This window comes from Sus scrofa, chromosome 11 (genome assembly GCF_000003025.6).
Source record: "Sus scrofa isolate TJ Tabasco breed Duroc chromosome 11, Sscrofa11.1, whole genome shotgun sequence".
NCBI lineage: Eukaryota > Metazoa > Chordata > Mammalia > Artiodactyla > Suidae > Sus > Sus scrofa.
Genome location: NC_010453.5, coordinates 52,484,583 through 52,506,469, shown reverse-complemented (window position 1 = coordinate 52,506,469; position 21,887 = coordinate 52,484,583). Strand labels below are relative to the sequence as shown.

General features: G+C 36.8%; 2 long non-coding RNA genes across 3 annotated transcripts in view; one reads left to right on the top strand and one right to left on the bottom strand.

The window, feature by feature from the left end:
• Positions 1-21,887, top strand: part of LOC110255835 — a 542,938-nt gene that overhangs the window by 446,318 nt on the left and 74,733 nt on the right. The window lies entirely within an intron of this gene.
• Positions 20,780-21,887, bottom strand: part of LOC106505319 — a 63,823-nt gene continuing 62,715 nt past the window's right edge. For both annotated transcript variants that reach the window (XR_002336708.1, XR_002336709.1), the window contains one exon: positions 20,780-20,836. This is a non-coding gene — a long non-coding RNA (uncharacterized LOC106505319). The remainder of the gene's footprint in view (positions 20,837-21,887) is intronic.

The window sequence follows — 21,887 nt, the reverse complement described above, 5'->3', positions numbered from 1 at the left end:
CAATATACATGCGTTGCATTCAGTTGTATTTACCACTTTCTATTTATTTTAAGGCACAGCGTGATAAGCTTGAGGTTTCTAAAGTGACCCATGTCATGTATTGGAGATGTTTTCCACTAACACTGAAACTTCAAAATAAAATGAAAGAAAAAATAATGAAATTAAATTTGAAAATAAAATAAAAAGCAGAGTAGACACTAACAAAACAAGGGGACTTTTACGACTGGAAGGATTTACACGAAAAGGCAGTGGTCTCTGTGGGCCTCTTGGAAATATGCAGCTGTACTGCTGGCTGCAGTCTCTAGTTCAAGAGATATTTTCTGAGTCTGTTGTTGTTATTAATTTGTGGAGAAGAGGTCTCCGTAGAGGAAAAAAATCCAAGATTTTTGTTTCCTTTTCCATCACTCACAGTCACTGTAATGTCAACACCATTTAGGTCAAATTTCAGGCATTCAAAATGTGCAGCTTCGTCCAGCTGCAAGAGCTAAAACTCTTCTAGAGCACTGCAGCCTGACCCATAAAACATGTCTAAGGGTGTTAGTAACAATTAACAGGTGTGTACCTTCCCCAGCCCGTTTTCATAGGACATGAAATATATAAAGTAGTACACGTGGATGATTTCATGAGAATTACGTATAAGCAAATCTGTATCTGTTTTTAGTAATGGATCCCAAATAATTGAAATTATTGAGCCATAGTAAATTAAACCAAGTAAATATATAGGTTACAAAAAGGCACCGCAGCCCCCATGGTAGTCAGTGTGCACCTTGGAAAAGGTCATGGGCTCTGCTGCCCAAGAGTCTGTCCCCAAATCTCTTCTCTTCCATTAGCAGGAGGATTAAAATCCTCTCCAAGCTACCTAATTTATCTTTTTCTTCATATATAAAGTGGAGAAAATAATGCAAGTGATGGATGGTGTTAGTGTGAGAATTCAACATGGAAACAGATATCTGTTTTAGCCCAAGATGAGCAATCATGCAATGGTAGCGGTCATTTTTTAAAACATTATTTTATTATCATTAAACCACAGTCAGACTTCTATCCTTCCACTTCATGTCATCTGGTCTTCTGTCTCCATCTTCATCATGCTCTCTAGCAGCTAATCTATTCACTCCTCTTCTTGGCTGTGAGCCACACCCTTCCTCTGCACTCTGCCAAAACCCACAAAATTAATCAGGTCCATAATGCACTCACAACCTGCCTAAGTCTGCCTCTTCTTTATTCTTCTGTTAGTTCCACTTTACCAATGCCCACATTTCAGTAACCCCTATTGCCCAATGCCTCTTCCCATGTTCATAGACCAAAGCAAGTCGCTAAACAATAGTGACCGAGTCAACTGACCCCAGCTGGGCTCTCGTTGTATCTCAGCAGTTCTTTTATTTACCACTTGTTGACTCCCTGGTGCATTCCTCACCGCAGCTGTTCCAAATATTTCCGCTCTGCTCAAGTCCCTAATCCCAGCCCTCCTCCCTCCCTCTTTGCACATAACCTCACCTCCTACTGAGAAAATTGAAACCATCCCAACCTAAGTTTACACCATTGCTCTCCTCTTCTACTTAAAAAATCTGCACCTCTCTCCCTCGTTGCTTTTGCACTGACTTGAGGAACAGTGTCCTTTGCAGGGAAGCATCATGTTCTGGTGGAGTGCTTTGGGTTTGAAGTCAGACAGACCAAGTTAGATACTCTATGTTGACATGGTAAGACATTGACAAAAAAACTTTTCAGTTTCACACTGTCAATGTCATCGTCTCTAAAGTGGAGATAATAATTTCTACTTCATAAGGAGGTAAAGGATGATTAACAGACTTTTGGCAGATAGTAAACATTTAACAAATTGCAGCTATTATTATTATTTTAAAAGCCGAAACTCTTAACCTGCATTCTGAGCCTATCTATCCTAATATTTATGATGATAATGAGGATAAAGATGATGATGAAAAGGGTAAATAATTGTCTCCATGCCTTTCCTATTAAGTTAGTTGCTCAATTATCTCTCTTTTTTCTTAATTCTTTAACTCAATCCAGTTCATCGGTCAAGTTCTTTTTCTTTAAAAGAAAAATAAAAGACTATCTTCGTTTTAAGCTAAAACCCCATGCCCTAACTTTTGACCAGTATCCTTGAGAAAATTGTTACCCTACCTACCTTGTCCAAATACTTCTTAAAACTCTTCAATATAACTTTTCCCCTATTTAAACTGTCCTTAAAAGCACTGTTGAATGAATGTATGCTCGCCCAGTGCAATTTCTTCAGTCTCCAGTCTCAAACGCTCTTGTATCTCTTACTGTCACTTACCCACATCCTTCTCTGATTTCTGCAACTTTATATAAACCTCATCTCTTCTTCTTTCCCATGTTCTTTACTTGCTATTAATATTCGTTCTCTTACCAAAATGTAGCCATTTTTTAAGTTAAGTCCTTGGCTTTATTGCTGTCTTTTCTCTGAGCAACCTCATTAATTCCCATAGTTTCTCAGAGTGGATTCTCACACTTTAGAAATTTTGTATCTCTGCAATGAGCTTTATCTCTTACCAATATAAAAGTCCCTGTAACCTATTGTCAGTTTGGTATTAACCTGTTGTCTTTTTTTTTTTGCTTTTTAGCTGCATAATTCTAATTGTCTCTCAATATGTACACCTAAAAGGCCTATCAAAATTAAAATTGAGCATAAAAACATGGTTTTTATCTTATTTCAGAGAAAACGGCTCTTCCTTGGAGTTCCTTATTTCTATTCAGTAATCATTTTGTAGTCCAAGTCACCCACACCTGAAATAGTAAAGATATTAAATCAGCAACAATACGCATTGATCCCTACTCTGTGACAGATCTGGATACATAGCTGTGAGAAGAAAAAAGAGGTTCCTGAATTCTTAAAGTGCACTATGAAGGCACACACAGAGCCACTAATCCAAGTGGTATCAATATCAAAAAGGGAGTGCACAAGTTGCAATGAAAATTGTATATAACGATGAGACAGTTATTCTGAAGAGCTAGTAAAAAGGTGTCATTGAAAGTTACCTGAAAGAAGAGTAATGCATGCTAGGGATACAGAGGAAGCCCAAGAACACAGGCAGAAAGAAGTATCTTGGTGTAAGAACAAGAGTGGGGAACTGAAGAACTAGTAGAGAGTAGTTTAAAAGGAAGTATGCAGAAATACAACCTTCCAGAGTTTCTAAGCCATGTTAAACTTCAACATTTATTCTAAAAGGCAAGGGAAGTCATTTGAGACTTCTAAGTGAAGGACTAAGAAGACTCCATATTTATTTTTTGCTTCTCTTTTTTATCTTTTCAGTTTTATTAAAATATAATTGACATATAACACTGAGTATAAGGGGTACAAGGTGTTGATTCTGCACACGTATATTTGCAATATGATTACAACATAACATTAGCACTTCACTTCAATCACATCTCGTAATTACCATTTCTTCTTTTGTGGTGAGAGTATTTAAGACCTACTCTCTTAGAAACGTTCAGATATACAATACAGTACTGTTAACTATAATCACCATGCTATGCATGAAGTCTCCAGAATGTTTTTGTCTTATAACTGGAAGTTGTACCCTTTGACCAAAATTTCTACATTTCCCCTACCATCCATTTCTACACTCTGCTATGAATTTGGCATTTTTACATTCCACATACATGTGATATCACCTAGTATTTGTTTTTCTCTGACTTATTTCACTTAGCATAATGCCCTCAAGGTCTATTCATATTGTCAAAAAGAAGGCAGTTTCTTTCTCTCTTATGGATGAATAATAATTCATTATATATACATACCACATCATCTTTATCTTTTTATCCATTGATGGACATTTAGGTTGTTTTCCTAGCTGGTCTGTTGTAAATGATGCTGCAGTAAACATGGGGATGCAGATATCTCTTCAATATCTTGTTTTCACTTCTTTTGATTTTATACCCAGAAGTGAGATTGCTGAATCGTATGGTAGTTCTATTTTTAATTTTTTGAGGAAAGTCCATACTGTTTTCCGTAGTGATTATACCAATTTACATTTCCACCAAAAAGCCCAAGGGTACTCTTTCCTTACATCCTCACCAGTGCCTGTCATCTCTTATCTTTTTGATGATATCCAATCTAAGAGATGTGAGGTAGTTTTAATTTGTATGTTCATGATAATTTGTGAGTATCTTTTCAAGTACATAATGGCCATTTGTGTATCTTTGAAAAAATGTCTATGCAGTTCCTCTGCACAGTTTTTCTCTCCTTTTTTTTTTTTTTGTCTTATTTTTTTTTTTAGGGCCGCACCCACATCATATGGAGGTTCCCAGGCTAGGGGTCCAATTGGAGCTATAGCCACCAGCCTACATCATAGCCACATCTGCGACCTACACCACAGCTCATGGCAACACTGGATCCCCGACCCACTGAGTGAGGCCAGGGATTGAACCCATATCCTCATGGATACTAGTAGGATTCATTTCTGTTGCGACACAAGGGGAACTAGCAACATGAATTTGGTGTGTTCATTATGTCTGTACTTACCCCAGTGTCCTAATCATTATCAGCTCTTTGTCACGTTATTTTGGCAACAATGATAAGGAACTAATTAGAGGGATTGCGTTTCATGGTATATCCATGTTAGCACTGACAGAGAGGGCTCAATGAAATTTGCCTATAGTGGGGTTTTTTTTTCCTGTAAAATGACATCAGTTCTTATTCCTCATAGAGTCAAAAGGTAGAATTGGAAATCATATAACTTGTTGAAATTACTCTCCTCTGTGATGAGCATTAGTCAACCAATAAGTGTTCTCTGCTAGAAGGCAGCTTTAGTGAGTGAGTATTGTGAAATTGACATTACCTGTGTCATCAAGACCCGATTTTTAGTCCATTTCTTCCATTTCTTACATATCTGACCTTGCACAAGTCATTACCATTTTTAGAGTTCAGCTTCTTTGTCTATAAAATTAAGGCTCTATTAAACAATATGAAAAGAATTTTATAATTTATCTAATGATACTTTGCTACCAATTTTTTTTGTAATAAATATAAGAAGAAGTAAATAAACATGCAAACTTCTTCTACTATTCACTTCTGGGGAGAGAGGGAATAAAATATATTCATCTTAATGGAGACCACACTTTGGCAATACTCAAGTACACTGAATTCCAGAAATCCTAATAACAAAATGCAAAGCAGTAGGTGGTATTCACTATGCAAACAGCATTCCCAACAATGGACTTTCTGAAGCATTGCACAATTCTCTAGTACTGTCTCCAATTAGGGCAGGAGCTAGATGTGGTGAAATGAATTGGACAGATCAGCTACATCTGGATAGCCAGGCTTCTATTATTGCAATTGGCTTTGTGCTTAGACAAGCACGACACACCAGCTTTCCCTTTCTTCCCAAGGAGAGTCTTGATGGAATGAAATTGCTTAAGGATGACACTAGATCTGTGTTCATTTTTGTAAGTCTACTTCCCAAACTCATAAAGAGCCCGAAGTGATAGATCATGCAAGACTAAATGAATTGCACTTACTGGAGGTTATACTTTGATTCACTTGATGTATGTAAACATACTATTTAATAAAATATTTCACAAGCAAGCAAATGCAAACTAGACTGCAAAGGTATGGACATTACTATAGGAAGGATAATTTTTATTTATTTATTTATTTATTTATTTATTTATTTTTTGTATTTTTAGGGCTGCACCTGAAGCATATGGAGGTTCCTAGCTAGGTGTCGAATCAGAGCTGTAGCCGCTGGCCTACACCATAGCCACAGCAACACAGGATCCAAGCTGAATCTGCAACCTACAGATCCTTAACACCACTGAGGTGGCAACACCAGATCCTTAACCCACTGAGCAAGGCCAGGGGTCAAACCCTCATCCTCCCAGATGCTAGTCGGGTTCCCTAACTGCTGTCAGGAACTCCAGAAGGATGATTTTTAATTCTGAATTCCTGGATGGACTAGTAAAATGTTCTTGTCTGATTTTGGTCAAGTCTGAAATGGCCTTTCCCTTATTAATAATAAACACTTACCTAGCATCTGCTCTCTGAATTCAAAGCAGTTTATATACACCAATTTATTAAATCTTCATAAAATCCCTATGATGACATGGCCTGCTGTGATCAACGAAATCTCAACTCTAACTCTGCCACTGTGACTAAATTCTAAATCTTCGCCTATGTCTTGGCACCACTCTCAAAGTCCCATTGGGAACATGTGATTGACTGTGCCTAAATTATGTATCTAAAAGCTTCGTTGCAGGAGCTAAGAGAGTCATGATTATCTGTTCCCCACTCACCAAAACTGGTATAATAGTTTCCCCGAAATAGAACGGTCATTTAGTACTAAGTAGACCAAGACTATTACAGATATCCAACATAACTCATCCTGTTGATTACTCAATTGTTATATGACCCTTGCTTTTGTAATTACTTTACCATAAGTAACTTGATTCTCATATAACATAATACTTTCAAATTTCAGACAGTTGAGAATATATTCTCACCCTCTCAAAATTGAAGCAACGCAATGTCCAAATACCTGTCATCTCCAGCTCAGAATATGGATTCTCTAGGTGATAACTAATCCTTCCTGTTTCTGCCATGATCGCATGTTCTATAATTTATGGACTAAGTTAAGAATATAAGCATAAGAGTTCCTGTTGTGGCAAAGTGGAAATGAATCCAACTAGTATCCATGAGATTGCAGGTTTGATCCCTGGCCTTGCTCAGTGGGTTAAGGATCCAGCGTTGCTGTGAGCTGTGTTGTAGTCTGCAGATGTGGCTCGGACACCATGTTGCTGTGGTTGTGGCATTGGCTGCAGCTGAAGCTCTGATTCGACCCCTAGCCTGGGAACTTCATATACCTTGGCCCTAAAAAAAAAGAAAAAGGATATAAGCATAATAAACTCTATGCACCATAGAGAAATAGGCAAAGCAGACTAACTGGAGGGGAAATGTGAAATATCCTTGGTCACCAATCATCTTTGAATAATTGTTTGTGTTTTTAAAAAAAAGCATCATATGAGTCATCTTCCACTCTGTAGAACTAACATTTTGAACTCCAGACTTAAGGCATGGTAACAAGGGCAAGATTACATTTCTCGTGCAGAAGATTATATTTCTCGAGGTAGTAATAATAAAAGCCTTGTAGTCAAGTCGATTCTTTTGGAAATCAGTTTTGAGAAAAAGCTCCAGAACAGGTTTCTAGGAGTTAACGTTTGCACCATGGTTTTAGATGTATGCTACAAATTAAATGGCAAATTTGTTTTATTTTCACTCTAATCATCCTACTGATCCTGTTAAATATTGAGTATTCTTTAATGAATTCCCTTTTTCTTAAACCGGCCAGCACGTTTCCAGTTTTTTACAGCTACAAAATTACCAAAAGAATAATGACATTGGAAGTGGTTGCAGGGAGTAGAAATTCAACAATGGAATCCAGGATTGGTTATTCAATATGCATAGGTCTGCACACAGCAAGAATACAGCTGAAATTAAGGAATAGGATCTGACAGTCCCTGACATGCAGTGGAAAAAGAATGTATTGTTGGTATATGTATTTGTGCCCATAGTGCAAGTCTTGATTAAATAGCTGCTACGAATGTATAAAATGTTGATCATGGAATACTAGAAGTGTGGCGGTGACTTCTATTTCGTAACTGACTTGAGAGACCTAAAGAGTGAGAACAAAAGGACCAATTCTTTAAGACACCAATAATAGTCTTTACCAATTGCAGCAGAAGGACTGAGGAAGCAAAAAATAATATATTAATACAATTACAAACACCCTGGCTGATCTTAGGCAATGGAGTTGGGAGTGGTGGGGAGAAAAAATAAACTGAGAATTAAAAGTCTTAGAATTGGGTTACTGTGAAACTGATCACTTTGAATCACTAAGTCCTACTGAGCTTCTCCAGCCAACAGAAGTAACTAGTAACTTGTCCTTGCCTTGTTTGAAGTGCCTGTAATGACCACACTGAAAGCATTTACCTTGTAAGGACAAGGAAATTCTGCTCATGGTCCACTTTTACCACTTTCATTATTTCTAAACATTTAGCTAGGATCCAACTCCAACCATTTCCTGGAGAAAAGTATAAATCAAACCCTAGAAGAAATGGTTTATATGTCAAAAGTCTGCAGAAATGAGACTAATTCCATGCTATTTCATATTTTGATAAAAGTGTTCTTTAAAATCAGGAATATGTGTTTGATATTGTTAGTGCTTTTTCTGCACCAGTTGAGATAATCATACAGTATTACATTTTTAGGATGATATTATAGTGAATATCAGTTGATTACTGAGTAGTAAATCATGCATGCATTCCTGAGGTGAACTTCACTTTATATATTATGGATTTGATCTGCAAAATTTTGTTAGGAAGTTTTCCCTTTTTAAATTTTATTGAAGTGTAGTTGATTGACAAGGTTGTGATAATTTCTACCATACAATGAAGTGATTCATTTATACGTATACACAATCCATTCTTTTTCAGATTCTTTCCCCATATAGATTATCACAGGATATTGGGTAGAGTTCCCTGTGCTATACAGCAGGTCCCCACTGGCCATTCATTCCACATACCACAGTGTGCATATGTCAATCCCAAACCCCCAGTCCGTCCCTCTCACAGCCTGTCCCCTTTGGTAACTATAGGTTTTTTTCCAAAGTCTGTGAGTTGTGAAGATTTGTACTCATGTTTATATGGGATATTAGTCCGCAGTTTCTATTCTTGCTGTGTCGTTGCTTTTGATAGTGGGGTAATGTTGGCCCCATAAAATGAGTTAGGGAGTATTCTTTCCTCTACAGTGTCCTGGAGAAGTTTGGATAGAATTGTGATTATCTCTTCCTTCATTTTTTGTTTTAAATCACCAGTAAAGCCATTCAGTTCTGGTGTGTGTGTTTTTTGGTGCATTTTGTTTGTTTGTTTGTTTTTTTATTTCAAATTTAGTTTTATTTACCACTATACTTTTACATTTAAGTTCTTCTCTGATTTGTGTCCTCCTTTTGGTCTTTCCTTGGTTAATTCAATCATTAGGTTTCTCTCTTTGTTGCTTCTTGCAGGAGGTTTTTTTTTTTTTTTTTTTTTTTTTTTGTCTTTTTGCCTCTTCTTGAGCTGCTCCCAAGGCACTTGGAGGTTCCCAGGCTAGGGGTCAATCAGAGCTATAGCCACCAGCCTACACCAGAGCCACAGCAATGCAGGATCCGAGCCGCATCTGTGACCTACACCACAGCTCACAGCAACGCCGGATTGTCAACCCACTGAGCAAGGGCAGGGATAGAACCTGCAACCTCATGGTTCCTAGTCAGATTCGTTAACCTCTGCGCCACGATGGGAACTCCCTTGGTGAATGTTTTAACTACAGATTCAATTTCTTTAATACATAAAGGGCTACTCAAGAAGTATGTTTCTTATTTCCAAAGTGTTTTTCATTCATCTTTTTTTGCTCAAATTTTTTCCATAAATTTGTTTGTGGTATCCCTTATTGTGCTTTTAATATTCATGAAATCTCTAGTGATGTCCTTTATCTCATTTCTGAAATTGGTACTTTCTTTCCTCTCTTTTTTCCTGACTGCTCTAACTAGAATTTATTTTTCATTTTTAAAAAAATTTATGAAGTATCTTTTGATTTTATTTTTCTCTATTTTAAAACTGCTTTCTATTTTAATTGATTTACACTCTGATCTTTATTGTTTCCTTTCTTCTGTTCACATTTGCTTTTTGTTTTCTAGACTCAAAATGGAAGTTGTGGTTGTTAATTTGAGACCATTTAAGTAAAATAATGCCTGTATTTAGTGATACCAATTTTCTTTTAAGTATGGAATAAACAATATCCCACAATTTTTGTTATTTTTTTATTAAAACAACTATTTAGTTTAAAATAGATTTGAAACATGGCTTATTTAAAGTATGATATATAGTTTCCAAATATCTGAGATTTTCCAGACATCTTTCTGTAAATTATTTCGTTTCCTTTTAATCATAATTTATACCTAATTTACCTTGAATTCTTTTTTTAATGTATTGAGACTTGTATTTGTCCTTCTCTGTTTTATTTCACTGAGCATAATGCCTTCAAGTTCCATCCATGTTGTCACAAATTGTAGGATTTTCTTATTTTTTTATGGCTGAATACCCATGTACATTTAATGTAGTGTTTTCATGGTTCAATTTAAATCTAAAATTTTCCTGTTTATTTTCTGGGTGTCCTATCTGTTCCTTGTTCCATATTTCTTCTTCTTCAGACTTTCTTATCCTTTTATAACTTAATTCTTTTAGTTTAATATTTTTTTAAAAGTTTTACCGATTTTCAAGTTATGATCATTTCTGCTATACAACAAAGTGATTCGGTTTTCATGGCTCCATTTTTATTTTATTTCTTTTATTTACCATAAATGTGGTGTTACATTAGAGGTTCTTATAGAGTTTGTCTTTAACTTCACCATCTGAGTTCATGCAACATTATGCCATTTAATCTGTGATATAAGAACCTGACAACAATTTACTCCCATTTCTGTCCCTCTGGCCCTTGCACTATTGTTGTTATACATTTACTTCTACAATCTCCATAACCTCCAAAATACATTGTCATTGTGTTTGCTCTAATCATTCAATCTGTCCAAAATAAACTTAAATAAGAAGAAAAGTTTTTGTCTTCCTAAGATACTTAAACAAGTTTAACATTTCCTATGATTCAGGCCTGCTGATGAAAAATTCTTTCAACTTTTTTTTTTTTTTTTGCCTTTTTCTGTCTGTTTTGGCTTTATTCTTAAAGATAGTTTTGCTAGGTATATGATTCCAGGCTGAGAGGTTGGTTTCCCCCCCCCAGTACTTTAAAGATGTTATTCAACTGTCTTATTGCTTATGTTGTTTCCAGCAAGAAAGAATTTTTATGCTCTTAAACATAATGTACATTGCCCTCTGGCTATCTATATAATTTTCTCTTTCCCACTGGTTTGTGCCAATTTAATTATGGGATCTACTTTGATTAAATGTGTGTGAGTGTGTGTGTGTGTGTGTGTGTGTGTGTGTGTGCATGCATGCATTGTTTTCCTTTTGACTATACTTGGAGTTAGTTGATATTTTTGGAACTGTGGGTTTATAGTTTAATTAATTTCATGTCATTATTTCTTCAAAGATTTTTTTTCTACTACCCCATTTCCCCCACCTCAATCAGTCTCTGTGCTTCCAATGTAATTATAATTAGTATTATAAAGTTGTCCTAAAGTTTAATGTCTTATTCATTTTTAAAGTTACATATTTTCTGTGTTTCATTTTACACAACAAAATTTCTGTCTCATTCTATAGCAATAGAAAAAAATTTCTGTTGCTATCTCTTCAAGTTCACTATCTCTTCTGTAATGCTGTTACATTCTGCTATTCTGATATTAATAACATTCAATGCATTTTTTCATCTCAGCCATTGTAGTGTTCTAGAAGTTTAGGCTATATTTTGATATCTTTTCTCTCAATACTTAACGTATTCAATTTTTCCTCTAGCTTTTAGAACATATGGAATACAGTTGTAATAGCTATTTTAAAGTACTTGTCTGCCAATTCTAACATCTGGGTCAGTTTCAATTGACTTAAAGTTTTCCTCATTATGAGTTGCATTTTCCTGCCTGTTTTCATGCCTGATAATTTTTTATTGGACATTAGACATTGTTAATTTTACTTTGTTGGGTGCTAGATATTTTTGTAATCCTATATTTTCCACCTTTGTTCTGGGACACATTTAGGCTACTGAGAAATAGATTGAGACTTTTGAAGCTTACATTTAAGATTTGTTAGGTGGGTCTGGTGTAGTGCTCAGCCTATGGCTAATTATTCCCCACCACTGAAGTAAGATTCTTCTGAATACACTGCCAAATGTTCAGTGAATTATGAGGGTTTCCAGTCTGGCTGATGGAAATAAGGTTTCATTCCCAGCCTTGGGTGAGCTCAAGTTACTCCATTCTAATCCTTTTAGGTGGTTTGTTTCCAAACCTCGGGTAGTTTTTCACATGCTTTCACTGATCAGCACTCTGATGAGCAATCGTGGGATCCCCCTGCACACCTCTAGGGTTCTCTCTCTGTGCAGATCTATTATCTCAGTACTCTGTCTTATAAACTCGAGCTGCCTTGTTCTCCCTGGGCTATTTAAATCTGTCCTCTTAATTCAAGGAGCCTGCCAAGTTCTACCTGGGTTTCCCCTCCTTGTTCTGTGACCTGAAAACTCCCTCAAGCCAGTAAACTTAGGCAATTTTAGAGCTCAGCCTGATTGCCTTTTTCTTTCTCAAGAGTCACTACCCTCCATTGCTTTAAGTCTGATATCTTGAAACACATCGTTTCATTTATTTTGTCCAGTTATTTGCTTCTCTTAAGAGGTGAAATCCAGGAGTTCCCATCGTGGCGCAATGGAAACAAATCCAACTAGGAACCATGAGGTTGTGGGTTCAATCCCTGGCCTCGTTCAGTGGGTGAAGGATCTGGCGTGGCAGTGAGCTGTGGTGTAGGTCGCAGATACGGCTTGGATCCTTCATTGCTGTGGCTCTGGCGTAGGCCAGCAGCAACAGCTCCAATTAGACCTCTAGCCTGGGAACCTCCATATGCTGTGGGTGTGGCCCTAAAAAAAAAGACAAAAAAAAAAGAGGCTAAATCCAGTCTTTGTTACATACTGGCTATACTTATTGGCCAAAGATAAAAACTTCTCTAAAACATGTATTTTAAAAACTGACACAATTCCCATGTTGCTTTTCCAGCTCGTGGAGTGAGAGCAATTTTGACCACTGAAAGGAATTTACCGTACCTTTCAAAATTGTAAGCTAAAAGCAGTATACTCCTGGGGGAATCAATAATTAATGCCATCACCACAATTTTAAAAGCTGCAAGTGTTGGGATTCCTATTACATGCTCAATTAAATTGCCTATGGCTGATAAGATGATTATTCTTAGTATATTCCAATAAGTTTTTATATGCTCAATCAGCTGTTTACTCCAGCTACAGGTCGACACAGATCTCAGGCCCTATTATTCATTTATGGATCTTTCAAATACCAAAGAAATAAAATTATTCTAATAGAACCTGGCAACTCAGAATAACCAGCTATCACAGATATCTCTGAACCTTATATTTACGAATATGGAGATAAATCATGGAGTCTGATACTTCTTTAAAGTCATTAGTGTTCTAATAGTTCAGACATGCAGGTTAGTTACTTCAAGGTGAAAAAAAATCATGGCACTTGACACCTCCACCCTTGGTATGTCTCTTTGGATTTGAAAGGTTACCTATACCACTTTGGATGTGTTGTTGAGAAAATGGACCCATTTACCAGGTTGACTCTAAAATCTGGACCCATTTACCAGGTGGACTCTAAAATCTGAATGAGGCCCAGAGGGAGACAAGGCTCTCTAGCTAGTCCAGGCTGCAGTGCTCTATCACTTGGAGCTTTTAAAGTCCAGTAGCATCTTATATATATATATAAAAGGAGGCACTTCAGTTAATATTTGTATTTTGAAAAAAGCAGCCACATAAGCAAGTAATTAAAGGCATAATTGTTTTAGGAATTCCCATCTGGCACATCAGAAAGGAATCTGACTAGGAACCATGAGGTTGTGGGTTCTATCCCTGGCCTCACTCAGTGGGTTAAGGATCCGGCGTTGCTGTAGCTGTGGTATAGGCCAGCAGCTGTAGCTCTGATTAGACCCCTAGCCTGGAAACCTCCATATGCTGTGGGTGCAGCTCTAAGAAACAAAAAAATAAAATAAAAATAAAAGTAAATAAAGGCATAATTGTTTTTAAAAAATGACCCAAGGGAAAGGAGTAAAATTGCGGGGGCTGGTGGGGAGACACACAGAAAACAAGGTTAGGGAGTGAATCAGAAAAATGAAAAATAGAGGAACAGTGAATTTTTCTGGATGCACATTTCAGCCTAAGTCACGCTCCGACCCCAAACTCCATCTGTCCACCTTAGTTTTCTGGAACAAATTCCCACTTATTCAGACCCACCCATCCTCCACAAATAATTCCTTTTCCCCAGATATTCTTACCTCCCACACTTAGAACAGCATCACATATCACTTGGAATTTGTAATGCTTTTTCTTTTGCACATCACTAAAACATTTGCCTCTTAGGCAACAGGATAATCACTTCTCTTTCTGCCAAATTATGTACTTCTATTTCCCATCCTGAAGGAAATAAAATCCAGGATAGGAAACTTGACAGCACTTGCATCATTTCCAGGCAGCACATCCAAAATATCTATCTGTAGACTCAAAGGGAAGGACAGTATAATTGGGATTTTTAAATGGCAAGTCAAGAAATTAAAAGTTTGAACACAAAATACACTTATTTTTAATGATACCATACTAGAACTATTTGAAAGGAGAAAAAAAGTCTTCTCTGTCTCAAAGTAGTGCTTTTTGGAAAAATAGATTTCTTAAAGGAATCTCAGATCTCTTCTTTTAATGTGTTAAATGTATATCTAATAAGTATATCTAAGTCTTCAGGAAAAAGAAAATCTTTATGATGACTTCCTTTATAGTATATTTAAAATTTAAATATCAGTACTATTTTTTCAAACTAAGATCGTCACTTAGTAGGCTATAATATTGATACTATTCTCATTTTTTTTTTTTTTTCCTTTTCAGGGCCGCACTTCTAGCATATGGAAGTTTCCAGGCTAAGGGTCGAATTGGAGCTGCAGCTGCTGGCCTACACCACAGCCACAGCAACAACGGATCCAAGCCACATCTGCTACCTATACCACAGCTCATTGCATCCCTGATCCACTGAGCAGACCAGGGATTGAACCCACATCCTCGTGGAAGCTAGTCAGATTCATTTCTCCTGCACCACAACAGGAATGCCTTCATTTTTAACTTTAAATTATAATGCCTTTATACATAACATGATGAAATCTTGGTCTTACAGTCTTATCTTTTAATCTTCACACTTTTAATATTACATGATGCAAAAACATAAGGTATAATATCTTTTATTCATGGAATTAAATTTTTCATGAAATAGATATACATTTACTCTCCTGAAAATGCAGTGAAATGAGTATCAAGTGTGTTATAAATTTCTTTTGTCATTAAGTGTCATAGAAGGAGAACATAATTATAGATATCTAGAATTCCTTTGTGCAAACTTAAACCTGAAATTCTTGCTACATGATTTTTTTTTTTTTAGAAAACATTTTCAAATTTACTAGCAAGCCAAGAAAAGATAGTTAAAATGACCACAAAATACCTTGGAAGTGTTCTAAATCCAAGGGGAAGTGGTTGGAATATGATTTTTTTTTTTCAAAATAAGGTTTTTTTTCAAACTGCTTCTAATCATCAATTTTTCCAAAAGCATGTAATTTTCATAAAGTTATTCTAGAGAATTGGGCAGATCTGGGTTTGAGTTCTAGCATCTCTCATTTTATTTTTTGATGAGAAGAAAATGCATAAACTGTTTTGCATATGGCAGTGGGAGTAATTTAGTACCGACTTGATAGATTACATAATATGCTTGGCTTTGAACCTGGATCATAACAACCATGAATAAATCAAAGTTCTTACATTGTACTCCTCTCTTCTTTTTCTTCTCCATCATTACCCTTTTCTTCATCCTCTCTCTCTCTTTTGTGATCCTCATCATCGTTATACTCAACCTCTTCATCATCCTCTGTGTCACTCCTTATTTCTTTGTAATAGTGTAAAAATAAGTGACATAAGGACAAATACATCAACTTATATATTTTAAACGTAAGGTACATAGGTTGAGGTCTTTAGTAATCCTGTTGGAACTGTGCATGAGAGGAAACAAGAATGATTTCAAAATGCTTGATATTTTTGAGGGATGGAAGAGGACAGGTAATAATGCAGCAGCTCCCTGGGGAGCACTTTTATCTATAAACACAGCACATTGTATTGATAACGGGCACTGATAAGAAATCATTTTGTAAGAAACATGTTTATCTGCTTCTCCATATCCAGATATCTGTACATGATCCAAAAGCCAAAGAAGCCAACTACAGTTAGATAATTCTCTTTAATAATGACCGGCTGGGGTTCTTGATACTTTATAAGGAAGTTAATCTAATTACTTAGGACTAGTGGAAATATATAGGAACTGAATAATGTATCAGAATTTTACAGAAGAGTTTTGTTCTTAACTAACATTTCACTGATAGACTCGAGAAAAAAACATATATGCATAATCAGAAATAGCTAAGGTGATCATTTTTATTTGGGCCAGTCCAGATTTCTTTTGCTATTTTTTGGATTCTCCTATATGGCACCTCTAACTCTTGTGGATCTTTGAGTGTATTTTTGGCACAAAGTAAACACTCCGTAAGTGTTGATGCTTGCCGTTATTTGAACTTCTACGTTTATTGTTTATACATTTTTATTTTTCTGTGGTTGATAAAAATTAATTTTTAAATACAAAAAATGCAATTAATCTCCTAATTTTTCTAACTGAAGCCCATGTACATTCCAGAAACCCATGAGATACAACTGCTCTAAAGCAACTGACTTCTAGGAAGTGCATTCTTGCGATTGTGATGAGAATTGATTTTTGCTCCCTTGGTTTTGAGGAAAATGAGATTTTATTCTACATTCAATCTTCTGTCCATGGGTTCCCAAATTTGGCAAGGCATCAAAATCATTGGAATAGTCTTTTAAAATACAAATTCCTGGAGTTCCTGTTGTGGCTCAGCGGGTTGAGGACTTGACATAGTCTCCATCAGGATGTGGGTTCAGTGCTTGGCCTCACTCACTGGGTTAAGAACCAGTATTGCCACAGGGTTTAGGTCAAAGATGAAGCTCAGATCCGATGTTGCCATGGCTGTGGTGTAGGCCTGCAGCTGCAGTTCTGATTTGACACCTAGCCTGAATACTTCCCTATGCCACAGGTGCACCTCTAAAAATAAATAAATAAATAAATAAATAAAGCACAAGTTCCTAAGTCTCAACTTCAGAAATATTGATTCTGTAAGTCCTGGGTAGGGTCCATAATTCACCGAATTTTTAGAAACTCTCTAATTTTACTACATAATGGGAGTCAAGTGTCAAAAATACAGGGCTAAAAGACAAAATTTCCTTTTACACATAAACCCTTTCCTACATGATTGCTTCTGATGCCCCTATTCAAATGACTATTCTAAAAATTGTCTGTTTACCTTTTGAAGGTGCTTGGACATTTCACACATTTGTGCTTAAATAATTGTGGATTCAACCTGTTATCCTACTTTGTAACAGGTATCCTATTTTTATCTGCATGGCTACGGATTTACTGGGAAATGTGTCCTTGAGAAAGAGCATAGATCGCATAGCTAATGCTTTCTCAGATGGACTGGAAGAATTACATATCATAGAAATAAACACAGAGTGGCTTCCCTTCATCCCAAGAAAAGGCTTTTTCTCTAAGCTAGGCAAAGCTACTAGTGATCAACAACATTGAGTATGATCAACATTGAGTATGTTGATCTAGTGATCAACAACATTGAGTATGATTTTTTAAAAGAAGATTGTTTGCAATAACAAGAACAGAGATGTTTTTATGTTCAATTTGCATGGAGTGATGTTCTAGCAGATCATGAATACAATACATAAAGAAGCAAGGTGTGCCTTCACTGAGCCTTTGACTTAGAGCCTCAGGGTTTGGGAAGGGAGGGCATATCAGTCTGACATGGACAACGGTTTGGTCGTAGCATCAGGGGTCAGACTTGGGGTTACCTACAGGGCTCCTGTCCCTCCTGAGGACAGGGCAGTTGTAACTGGGTGGGTAGGTAAGGAGACAGATGAGGCCAGAAGTAGGCTTTCACTCATAACACAGACAGCAGCCAAGAACTCCTGATCACAGGCCAGTGCTGTTGAGGCCCTGAGAGGAGATTATTTCTTTGACAGCAGCCCTGCACTGAAGCAAAGAAAACATTTTGACTTGAAAACTTTCCCTAAAACTGAGGGTTTCAGAGAGCAGATTCCATGTGGCTTCATCAAGGACACATTTCATCAGAGGGCAAGGTTCCCTGAGTGTGTCAAAGACTCCTCTGGGTAATTCTGATCCCCACACATTGAGATCTGTGGGGTTGCCTCCTAGACTTCTTGAGATTTGCTAATCCTGTGTTACCACCTAGGAAGACAGTTCCAGGGTTTGTTCAAACCATAAGTAGAAGGCCTGTAGCCTAAGCCTTGACATAATGATAGGCCTAGAAAAATACAACACTGCTAGTTAAATCATTCTGAAATATAATGGCTTGATGCATATTATTTAACATGATCATTGCTTCTGCTCCCAGCACAGGACTTCATGTGTGCTCTGGACACGAGCACCGAAATGCAGATCATAGTGAGTGCTGGGTTAATGACACAACTAACTCCCCACATCATGCTCTTCAAAACTACAAGTGTTGGAGTTCCTGTCATGGCTCAGCAGAAACAAATCTGACTGGTATCCATGAGGACACAGCTTCAATCCCTGGCCTTGCTCCGTGGGTTAAGGATCTGGCATTGCCATGAGCTGTGTTGTAGGTCGCAGATGTAACAACCTGCGTTGCTGTTGCTGTGGCATAGGCCAGCAGCTACAGCTCTGATTCGACCCCTGGCCTGAGAACCTCCATATGCTGTGGATGCGGCCCTAAAAAGACAAAAAAAAAAAAAAAACCAAAAACCAAAAAAACCCTGCAGTATTTATTGTAATAAGAGGCAAATAAAATATTTCAAGGGGTCTTAATATATAAATAAGTACTTTCACTATTTAGCCTAATCCCCATGATGGCATCTTTAAAACAACCATAGAATCCCTAGGACCAGTAAAAGCATAACTCTAGAAAACAGTAACAGATGGGAAAAGTGTACTCTCTACCTCTATTTCTTTACCTTACTTGACTTTTTTTTTTCCAGAATTGCCTGCCTCAGGTGGGTGGATTATTAACTTCTCTTTAGAGTGTGTATATTTTCATATATATACACACACATACACAAATACATATATACATAATATGTGTGTATCTATACTATGCATATATAACTAAGCTTCCCCTATTATTTGAAATTTTAAAAAATAAGTTAATTTCTATATGGCATTGAAAAAGCATTAATCATTTCCAAGACTTTACAAATAATTTTCAAATTATGGCTTCTCTCATGTGTGTTAACTTATTGAATATCCCTTTCACCTGAATATTATTTTATATTCATTTAATGGCATGAGGCCCCAGTTGAAACGGATCTAGATATAAAGTAGATTCTCTTTCATTTCTCCTGTGGAACTGATTTTTTTTTCTTTTTTTCTTTTTTTTTTTTTGGTCTTTTTAGGGCTGCACCCAAGGCATATGGAGGTTCCCAGGCTAGGGGTCTAATCAGAGTTGTAGCTGCTGGCCCACGTCACAGCAACAGCAATGCTGGATCCGAGCCACGTCTGCAACCTACACCACAGCTCATGGCAACGCTGGATCATTAACCCACTGAGCAAGGCCGGGGATCGAATCTGTGTCCTCATGGATGCTAGTCAGATTTGTTTCCACTGAGCCAAGATGGGAACTCCGTGTGGTACTGATTTTGATTGTGGAACAGAAGGTATGAATTTGTAACACGATGTGTGATTGAGTAGCAGCTGTCAGTAATTGAATGCAGCAGAGACTGTAATGAAACCTCAAGTCGTGAAAAATTTACCTGATTTTTGTTTCACTACAAAGACCCAAAATCACTCTAGTTTATTGAAACATCTGGCTCAACTTGAGTTTTTGCCACCCTGAAAACCCTACCTCAAATAGTTGTTTCTATAAAGGTAGACAACTTGAATTTTTTTTTTTTCATTCATGATTTTATGGATAGAATTGCCATTCTCCAAAGTGATAGGATGTTATTATGTTAATATGTTTTATACTGAGATATTTGCACTTATCTGAAATATAGGTCCAGATGATTAAAATTTTTTCCAGGAATGAGTCTGTGTGAATGAAATGGAACATAAATGCTCAAAGGTTTTCAAAATATATATTAGATAGGACTTTGCTGTTATTAAACCCATTGCAATTAAATTTCAAAATCTTCTTTTCCCCAGTGAAGAGGCAATCTTATTTAATAGTTCAAAACTTGTTTAAAAATTTTCCCAAATAGATTAATTTAAGGGCGCATAATGAAATGAGGAGTCAATTAAATTGACACCAAATTCCCCATGAGTGACCAGACTTCACTTTTTTATATATTTGCTTCATTTCCCCCTTTAAAAAAATAAGCTTACTATTAATGAAAGAATCAGAGCTATCAAAACACTACAAACCTTCCTGTAATTGGTTACATTTTATTGACCCCAACTTAGAGATTAGAAATCCCAGAATAATAAAATAAAGAGAATATTAAAACTCAGGTGTCCAGGAGTTCCCATTGTGGCTCAGCAGTTAAATGAATATAACTAGTAACCATGAGGATGCAGGTTCAATCCCTGGCCTCGCTCAGTGGGTTAAGGATCCGGGGTTGCCATGATCTCAAGTTGCTGTGGCTGTGGTGTAGCCAGTGGCTATGGCTCCGATTCAACCCCTAGCCTGGGAACCTCCGTATGCCTTGGGTGCTGCCCTAAATAAAAAGACAAAAAAAAAAAAAAAAAAAAAAACCTGCTCAGGTGTCCAAACCATTAAAGAACATAATAGAATCATTGGGCATCAATGAAACGAGGATAGCAACCTTACATCTTGTTAAAACTCATGGTTACGTTCTTCAGCGGACTCACCTCAATAACCCATTTCATAGGCAGCTAAACACACACATTCCACATGGACTCTCTGCTTTTTGGTTTGGGGAACAGGAACTTTCCAGCAATTATTTTTGAGGTGAGGATAGCATTCAGATGTGTTTTCATAGCTGAACAGTCCTTCCATCTCAGCACTGAAATGATCAAGATAACAGAAGCTTGGTTCAGAGAAAGACAGATTTACAAAGGTGTTTCATAAGTGATATTAAAATAATTGTCAAGTCATCTGTATGTAAACAGGTTCTCTTGTCTCATGTGGCAGGAGAAACACGTTTCTGGGATTTTAAAGAAAGGTTGAGAACTATTGTCGAAAGAAGGTGCTAAAATCAGCGGAAATGGCAATAGGCAGCTGGCAAAAGTTTATGCGCACAAAGTACGGCTTAAATTTAATACAATCAGATTTAGTTCTTTGTCTTCAAGGGCTATAATTTTACAGTTGAGCAACTCTCAATGGAACATATTTCATAAAACAATAAAACAGTAAATTGGGTAAGAATAGGTTTAACTGACATGCAGTGCTGTCTTGTTTAGCTATAAACTCATGAATTAGTACATTATTAGTAAACTAAAGAAAATCAACTGTACTGGGCCAAGGGTTGAACCCACACTTCCTCTGCAGTGACCCCAGCCACTGCAGTCAGCTTCTGAACCCACTGCACTACAGGGGGAACTCCAGTTTGCCTTTTATATGGTCTGATTTCATCATTAAATAATTCAAACATGTTGAGAAGTATAAAGAAAAAATTACAAACTTTATTTTCTAAGCCTACCCAGGTTCAAAACACCTTAGCATTTTGCCCTATTTGTTTTGACTCTTTTAATTGTTACCCCCCCAATTTTACTTCCCTCCATCTCTCCTCTGAGGTATTCAGTAATCTGAATTTGATGATTTTCATTTGATGAAAATCTTTTATACTTTCATGTCATGTATAAATGTATACATTTATGTAACCATATACAACATTGAGTTTTATTTTGAATATTTTTAAACTTGTAGAATAGAATTATATCATGTATATTCTTTTTCATCTTTCATAGCACTCAAAGTTATACCTCTAATATTTGCTCACATTGGGGAGTTCCCTGGTGGCTTAGCAGGTTAAGGACCTGCATTGCCACTGTTGTGGCTCTGGTTACTGCTGTGGCATGGGTTCAGTCCCTGGCCCAGGAACTTCTGCATGCTGT